At 41.3% G+C, this 8992-nt stretch overlaps 1 protein-coding gene across 1 annotated transcript in view; it reads right to left on the bottom strand.

Annotated features, from left to right (window-relative positions):
- LOC118325699 (protein FAM214B) overlaps nucleotides 1–8992 on the bottom strand; it is a 27743-nt gene that overhangs the window by 16720 nt on the left and 2031 nt on the right. The gene's annotated exons all lie outside the window — the stretch shown is intronic.

Below are 8992 nucleotides of genomic sequence, written 5' to 3'. Positions count from 1 at the left end.
ACACACACAAACTCACACACAAAAGCACTGTGCGTAAGCTTGAACTGTACACATAGCCTACACAAGCCCACAAAAGCAGAAGGCTTATCTACTGCTGGAGTGCAGATAGAAAATGAAGTGCATGTGAGAAAGTTTATCAGCTGAGTACCAGGAGCAGCCCTCATCTGTGCGTGGGTGTGTGTGTGTGTGTGTGTGTGTGTATTTTGCCATCTGTGAGCTAATAAGGAACAGCATGTTGACTAGGCAAGAACTATTTCAGAGTGGTGTGGTTAAAGTACACACAGTGCAAGCAAGTGCATCACACACTTGCGTATGCTCTCTCACCTCACGCACACACACACGCGTTGCGGGTGGAGATTAAAACCCTGTGCACAAAACATACTTGAGGCTGTCGTGAACACATATTTAGCACACAACTTGGCCCAGCTCTCCTGTTACAGACACAAACACACACCCAGCCGGTTATTCTTTATCCTTCTTTAGTAAACCAGGGTTGTCTTGTTATCAGATGTATGCTGGTCGAGACATGTGAGACAGCAGTTGTGTGACAACCTGCGTGTCTTTTCGAAACAAATGGTAATTTTACATTTGCCAGCTGCTGCTGTTTTGCTATGTTATCTTCATCGTACAGAAGGATGGAGAGGACATGTTTGTAGTTTTGTAGTGCTTTTCCTTAACCAAATCAAGAGTATAAATATAAAGGGTGGTGTAAGTTTATAGATTGTAAAATCAGAGTTTAGCATGCGAATCTGTGCTATTTAAATACATATGATTTGATTAGTATATTCTAACACTCGAACATTAGCAATTATCATTATTTCATGATCATGAAAAAATGATTTTGACAACCTACTATGCTCAGAAGATGAAATAATTATTTGGAACATTTGCATCAGAAGATGAGTAGAAATACAATTTCTCCTAATCATGAAATCAAAATCACAAAGAGTTCTACTTCAATGCTGTTGCTTTTTATAGTGTGCATATATTTGCGTGGAAGTATGTCACGGTAGTTGAGTGTATGTGCATATGGGAACGTTAAAAAGTGAGCAGAGATGAAGTTTGAAAAACAAGCCACAGGTTCAGCTACGTACATCCAAATATAGAGATGTGAGGATATGGGAGGGGTGGGGGTGGTAGAAGGCGTAGAAGGCTGAGACAGCAAGATAGACAGAGGAAGATAAACTCACAGAGATACAGGGGGAAGATTGCAGTGAGGCATGGTTTTCCTTCATGACATAGGTGCGGCTGCCTCGCGAGCAGCACTCTTATTTAGGACCTTCTGTTCTGCACACACTCTCTCACATTTCTGTCTCTTTAAGAGCCCATGTTGCTTTCCATATTTGGGGAAAAAAGGGGTGTGTCTCCATTATGAAGACCCTCCTCCATTCAAGGGCACTGTGAGTGCAGCTGAGGAAAAAGAAGCATTGAAAACACACTCGCTCACATTCCATCAAACACATGCATTGATGCAGTCCTGATTTGAGAGCATGGCGGTGTCTATATGACGACGTTGGGGCTTGGTTTTTCCGCCATGCCATGTGAAATACTGCGTTTACGCACAGACGCAGGCATACCTTGTTTTTCTAGGCCTCTCAATGAGACACCAGCTGTGTTTTGGGGGGGGTTTAACAGCAGCAAACAGCCTGAGCTATGAAAAACTGTAGAGCTTCGATCGGACTCTACCAGTCCAAAACTTCATCGAGCAACTCTTTTAGTCACAGTTATAAATTGACCAGTTTCAAATATCCAAAACAAGGTCCAATTCACCCTCCTCTTCGGGGAGGAAGAGAACAAAAGGAGGAGAGGAAGAGGGGAGGTGGAGGAAGGGTGGGAAAGGAAAGTGTGTGTATGTGTGTGAAGGGGGAGGGGGGGGTCTGTGTGATACTGAACATGTTTAAAGAGGCATGGACTCCTGCGTGCGTCGGCGCTTCTGCTGGCATGAGCGACAGTGTGTTCGCACTACACACAGGAAGACGTATGTGTGTTTAAGAGGTGTGCGTCTCTCCAACAAGTGTGCGATGAGAGCGAGCAGCAGCCAAACAGTGGACACCAACAAAGCTTCAGTGTGCAGGAGCAAGTTTCACAGCTAATATTTACAAGGATATTACAAACAGCAATGTGTTGACTTGCTGGTTCAGATCAATGATGCAATGTGTTTGGTTTTACTGTAACATTTAAATGAAGCAGTGTGTGGTGACAGGGTAGAAATACTGTAGGAAGGGCTGATGTTTACAGTAACAACCATCAGTGTCTGAAATTAGTTACACCACCGACAGGGTCAAAGTTTACAGTGCTAATTTAAAACTTTTCCACTTATACAGCACATTATTTGCTTTAGTTTTTTTTCTATTTTTAGCAGCCTCGGTTTTTATGTGTCGCCACGTGGCTATAACATGAACTGCTTTCTTTTTTTTCAAAATGTCAAGCCCTTATTTCTCTGCCAGGCCAGAGTACACCTCACTTTCTTTCTTTAGATAGCTGGATTTTACAGTCGAGCAGGACCGGTGAAAGAAAAACGGCTGGCTTACCTACCTGTGTGACTGCTATAACCCCACCCAAAAAAAATCCCACAACCAAATCTAATGAAATAGCCGGTACCTGCAGGTTGTTTCCCACCCGGAGTGGTTTCTCTATATTTACATTTCCCAGAGCACTGTAACAATCCGGTGAGATGAACTCTCTCTGGAAGGGTATGTTTGACCAGCTGTGTGTTGACAAATAAGCTTCCAAAGCAGGAAAGAGAAATGCCTGTTTAAGTATAACCACATCACTCTGCTGCCAACTGTGTGTGCATACGTGTGTGTACTTTGCTCTCTTTGCCATTTAAGCAAATTAGCTAGATATATTTGACCTATAAAAACCCTAATGGTTATCACTTTATTTGGATTGTATGTTTCTATACTCAACTTACTATCAAGTGACTACATATAAGTGTCAAGTGATATCTCTATGTTTGTTGTTTGTGTCTCTCTATTTGATCTATAGGATTACATTTAGGGTGGGGGTTAGGTTCAGACCAGATACGTCTGTCCGTCCACTTCTGCATTCATGTCCACTATTCATGTATTAATCCAATATGCAGCAGCACTGTGAGAAGACTGGAGTCTGCAAGTGTGGAAACTTTTCTTACGTATCTTGCAATTGGCTGTTGCAACTACATTTCCTGACAGAGATAACGAAGGTTTGGTGTAATCCAGTTGAATCAAGTCTTCCTTTAAACAGCAACCCTACTATATCTATCCAATCCTACTACTATTTTCCAATTTATTCGCCTGATCCTATATATCCTATATATCCTAAATACGAGGCTAGAGGTTTATTCTGACTCTGTTCTGACTCTTTTCAGTGTCTGGTCGAAGTTTTGACAAAACACTTTAAAGTTAGCTCACTTTTGCTGAGGGAAGATGGGAATAAAAGGGAAGGGACACACAAAATCGAGTAGTGAGTCATATGTACAAGGAGAAAAGACAGAGACAGAGTGTAATGGGCAGAAATTCAGAGATGGGGAGGAGTGTGGCACCCTGAGTCTTGGTGACAGGCTGGGCCAGCTCAGAGGATGGAATGTTCCAGAGAAATATGTTGCCTATTCATGGAGGACAGGAAATAAAGCTCTCTCTCTCCCTCTCCACCTCTCCTCCCTTCCCTCTCAACCCTCATTCCTTCACCCTGAATTCAGCTGCTTGTCTTTTTACCTCTCTCCCTCCCTCCGTGTCTCTTCTTCTCACTCTCTATGCCAATGTGGATTTCTTCCTCTCCCCCCCCCTCCCCCTCCTCCCTCCTCCCCTTCTCACCCTTTGGGCATTTTTTTTCTGTCCATGCCTTCCTTCGGTTTAAAATTATTCCTTTTCTCCTTTCATGCCTTGGGGAATCACACAGCATGGTGCACGTGTTGCACCGCTCAGACCGGTAGTGGCTGAATGTAAGTCCAGCCTGCCATCTGTACAGTGAAATGAAACGGAATACACTTTCTTTGCTATGTCCGCTCACTAATACCTAACCAGGGCTTACTGTCACTATATTAACCCGCCAACCTGACTGATGATTGGTCACTAGTCAAAGTGGGATGGTGGAGATTACGATGGCAGTTTAGGAGCTCATTTATAGGATGGGTGTGTGATCATTTTACAACAGCAAGACAAAGGTGAAAATGAGGGAGACACAGCTTTACAATAACTTTATCGACAATTTGTTAACCTACAACTGAGATAAAAGTGAAGCTTCCACACATGCATGTTTATGGACACACGCATACACAAGAGAGCAGTTCATCCATTTTGGTTTGGGGGGGGGGGGGCATTACAGGGTGAAGGGCAGAGGGAGGTCTGGCTAGGGTTAATCCTGAGATCAGTCCAACACAAGCGCACACGCTTGCAGTCGTTAAGCAGCAGTTAATAATGAGAAGCTCCGGTACCACAAGAGTTGCTACTCTGTGTTTGAGCCCTGAGGCAGTGGCTGCACACACATTATATTTGCAGCCACTAACATGCATCAGAATCCAATTAGGCAACAAGACAAAACACAAGCAAGCTACGGTTAAATAAGTTGGACACAGGTCTACGTTATCTCTTTGCATGAAAACCGCAAAATGATCAAATTACATGCAAAACCCTTTCAGTTCAATGCTGACATGCTTATCTGCATGAAAATACAATAGTGACGCTTTGATTTAGCAAAAACCTAATCCAAGCAACGCATAAAACTACAATTTATAGGCTACAACTGGCTCTGGGTGCATCTTTGTCTGCACCACAGGGAGCTTGTAGCAGCATGCTAATGTTTAGCAACCATCTTGGTTTAACTTATCATAAGTTAGCATGCTGACATTTGCATATTAGCACTAAACACAAATTATAGCTGATGCTGATAGGAATGTCATTAGCTGTTTTATTTTATCTATTTGTTGTTAAACTAAAGTAGTGGACAAGTAAACATTTTTCACCTGAAATATAAAGTTATGGAATCACCAAAGTTTTTACAATGGCACATGGTCCGTACCAAATTTCCAAGTTGTGGGTTGACTGACTGACTGACTGACTGATGCTGCTATTGTGGCTTCAAAGAGGTTTCTGTTTAAGATGACGAACATACTCCATTAATTACTTAATCATCTAGTTTTCTCAGTTTAACTGAGACTATTAGGCATTACATTCATGATGATGCCCCCAAGATCGTAAAGCACTGACAACATGTGTCATGTGTTTCCCAGGATATGTCATGGTTAGGAAAGCTTTAGGTGACCGAGTGCTATTTGATATTCTGGAAGATTAATTAATGAATAAGGTGAATCAGCCGTAAGAACAGATGACTCTCACAAGTTGTTCCCGCTGTGTCAGTGGACACTCCACCATACATACTGAACCTAAACTCACATTGTGTAAAGGTTTGTTTCTTCAGCCCGGCCAGCGACTGCTTCTCAACTGTGTCACCACACTGACGGTGTCCTCTGCCTTTTACATTGGGCCACAAACTAGGACTCAGATCACTGCAGCACACGCACACACACACACACACACGCACACGCACACGCACACGCACACAGAAGGTGTTTGTGTGTTCCTGAACTTTAAAGTTATTTAGGAGGATGTGAGATGTACTAATACTTTCAGGCCTATTATTAGGTGGGAAACTGACTGTCAACTGGCAAATATCAATGCATAAAAAGCTTCCTAAACACATTTTGGATCACTTCCTGAGGGTACTGTTTTTTAATCCAAAAATATCCGAATCCAGAACGTAATGTAATTATTGACAATTTTCAAAGAGTAAGTATCACAGTTCTCCGAGGGGAACGTTGTTTTCATTCTGTTTCAAAGTCAATTTAAGTGACAAATGACGCATACAAAGGCCCTGCCTGACATACATACTCCACAAGATGGATAGATGGGAATAAAAGTAGCACGAAGAGATAGGGGGCTTTGATGCAAGGCGGGGGGAGCGAGACAAATGACAATGTACTGGAGAGTAATAGACAGAGGGAGCAAGACAAGGACGAACGGGAGAGGGACAGAGTGACCAGGTCTTAGCTTGATAAGCTCTGTGTTGACCTACATAATGCACAGAGATACATCTGCCTTCCAACATCTACTCATTGATTCTGTATGAAAGCAGTATCAACAGACTAAATAGCTCACAGGCTATGTGTATATATAATTATATTTAGCCCACATATGCTAAATCATTCATTATGGTCAAGAATGAAACTCAACCCACTTACGAGGCTCCCAGCACTGGATTTCAGACATCTTTGATATATTAATAATGGCAATACATTGTTCTTTATCTAGTATTGAATTATCAGTTTAAAATCCCTGCAACAGCTTGTTATTACCAAAATACACGTATTTTAAACAACACATATTAAACTAGTTTTCTCCAGAGTGGTTTGTGTAAATAAAACCAAAACAAAAGTGATCAATCCAGAATTGATGCAGCAAACAATAGCCATGGCTGATTTTGTTTTCTGAGCTTTTAGTCAAGACCAATAGTCCTAAATGTAAAGATATTCAGTTTTGATTTCTTAGATAATTGATTATCATTTAATCTAGAAAATAGTAAACATATTTTGATAAACAAACCCCCTTACCTTCACAAGGAAATAGCTTGTTACCCTCCTTTTAAACTCCTCACAACAGAGAAAGTGGAACTAGGAAATGTTAGGCATTTATCAAAACAGCTGCTGGTTATTTTTCTGTTGATGGATTAATGGCTGACTCATTGTTTCAGTTCAGTTCTACAATTAATGCATTTTTTTACCTAGTACTGCTAGGAAAAGAAAAAACTCTCACATACCCACACTGTACAGAACTAGATACACAGCTCTTTGCCTGTCAGGATGTAATGTCAAACCATGTTGATTTATTCAGCAGGTGGTACTGTCGCCTTGCCATCCTCCTCTCTCTAGATTCTCTTGTCAGCTGTGTTTGAATAAAGGTGAGCAGGCTGCTACTACACATAGAGCCACCAAGCACCCTAAAGCAAGACGGAGCACTTTACAGGAGAGAAAATTACAAATTGTCTCTCTAACCGTGTGAGGCTTGTTATCTACCATTAATGAAACAGTGTGTAAGTAAAGGAAGGATTTCTATTCTGTAGATATTCTACTGATCCTCAATGGGGCGATATGTGCTGAAATGCTCATTTATACATTTTCATAATAAATACTCATTTAAATAAATCTTTCCTTTTTCCTTCATTGTTTTCAATCCCATCACTTAACTCAACAATCTGATGAGCAGTATCCACTCTTCGCAATGTCATATTAAAATGACATTCAATACTGACTGAAGTGGCTTGATCAAACACAGTGGAGCACCAGTGGAAGCTTTTTGGGTCGTTTGAGCCACCGAGATTGGATTTACAAGTAACACATTCAAAATTAAAACCTCAAATTAATCAAATCCTTCAAAAAATACTGCTTTGCTTTATTGGATCTAATTGTCAGTGGATTTTTACCCCTCCACCACTCCCAGCACCACCAAGCATCCATTATGGGGCATTCACTGCCCTATAAATGGGTTAATCTATTAACCACTATTACTCAACTCTAGGAGAACACACTTAGAAACACAGAGACACTGCAGCTTTGTAAGACGACGAACTAGTTCCTCTTGTTGACAGACAGTTAAGTGGACTCACAGACCTTCATGGCAAGCCTGAAGCTAGGTTTTTCTTTGTGTGTGTGTGTGTGTAAAGACCCAAGGTGACAGAGTAAGGGTTTCAGGGTTAAAGTGGTACCAATCAAAGCTGCATAGGTGCTATTTTAGGAATAAGCTATAATTAAGAGCGAGAGAAAAAGGCTTGAAATGTGCACTCAGTGAACTTACTCAAAACGAGTTTCCTATAATAACTTTATCTCTGCACAACTGCCATTTGTGAAAGTCACAACCACAAAACTCTGAAGGCTTTCTCTGTCGTGTGAGGACATTTGGTTATCATTAAGATGAAAATACAAGCGAACACACGCAGTTAATGTTTCCCTCTTACCCTTGCTCTTGTTAAGCTTTATCTTTCATCTCAACCTGCCTCCTCTCCGTTCCTGTCCCGGTATCTTCTAGCAAACAGCATCACTCTGATTGGCTCTGTATTGCACCAATTCTCAAACCCATGGGTTGGCACCCTGGAGGGGGTCACGAGTAGATGTACAGAATGTGCAAAAACATCAAGTTATGCCATATAATGCCTCTAATCTTCATCCCTAAGAAAAATGTGCTCTCACAAACAACGTATCAAGTAGCAAAAAAGATCTTTATAGTGTCACTATTTAGCATTAGGCACAAGACAATGTGAATATCAGAAGCTTAAGCATCACTGGCTGATCGATACGTTTGATCGATATTGTTATAGAAGGGAGGAGGTAAAAGCTACTAGTATTTTTTATTTAACACAAGGGAGACATTGTTCCTGTCGATCTACCAGCCAGCACTGGTTCTTGTTGTTGGCTTTAAGGATATATATATTTTAAAAAAAAGTATTCAGTGACATAGACATTCTTGTACAACTACATTTGTGAGGAGCTTATTTTGCCCTTAAATCTAACCTTTCATGCCTAAGTAGTTCTTCATTTAAGAGAGGTTATTTAGCTCTCATAAGGGGGAAAGTACAATTCAGGCATGCACACTCACACACTCACTAGAGATCAATATAGCCCCAGAGCAGTGTTGAGTACTGGATCTAACCCACATAATCATCTGTAATCTCTGACATCAAATCCTGCAGAGACACATTGGAGGGCTGACAACAAGCCTTCATGAGCTCAACGCATTTAATAGCCAACCCCACCTTCCCTGCGCACACACACACACACACACACACCTAAGAAAGGAGAATTGGAACCATGAAAGCGTACGTAGGTTGGGTGCACAGATAACCACAGGATGAATGGTGTCCTTTAACTTGAATCCCTTAATGTTACAGATGTCATATGGGCTACACATAACACAACGATATACTGCAGGCGAGGTAAAAAAAGAGGCTGTAACATTGTTAGTCT

This window comes from Morone saxatilis, unplaced genomic scaffold (genome assembly GCF_004916995.1).
Source record: "Morone saxatilis isolate NCDOM2014 unplaced genomic scaffold, NCSU_SB_2.0 Contig16, whole genome shotgun sequence".
Lineage (NCBI taxonomy): Eukaryota > Metazoa > Chordata > Actinopteri > Moronidae > Morone > Morone saxatilis.
This window is presented reverse-complemented; position numbering and strand designations above follow the sequence as displayed.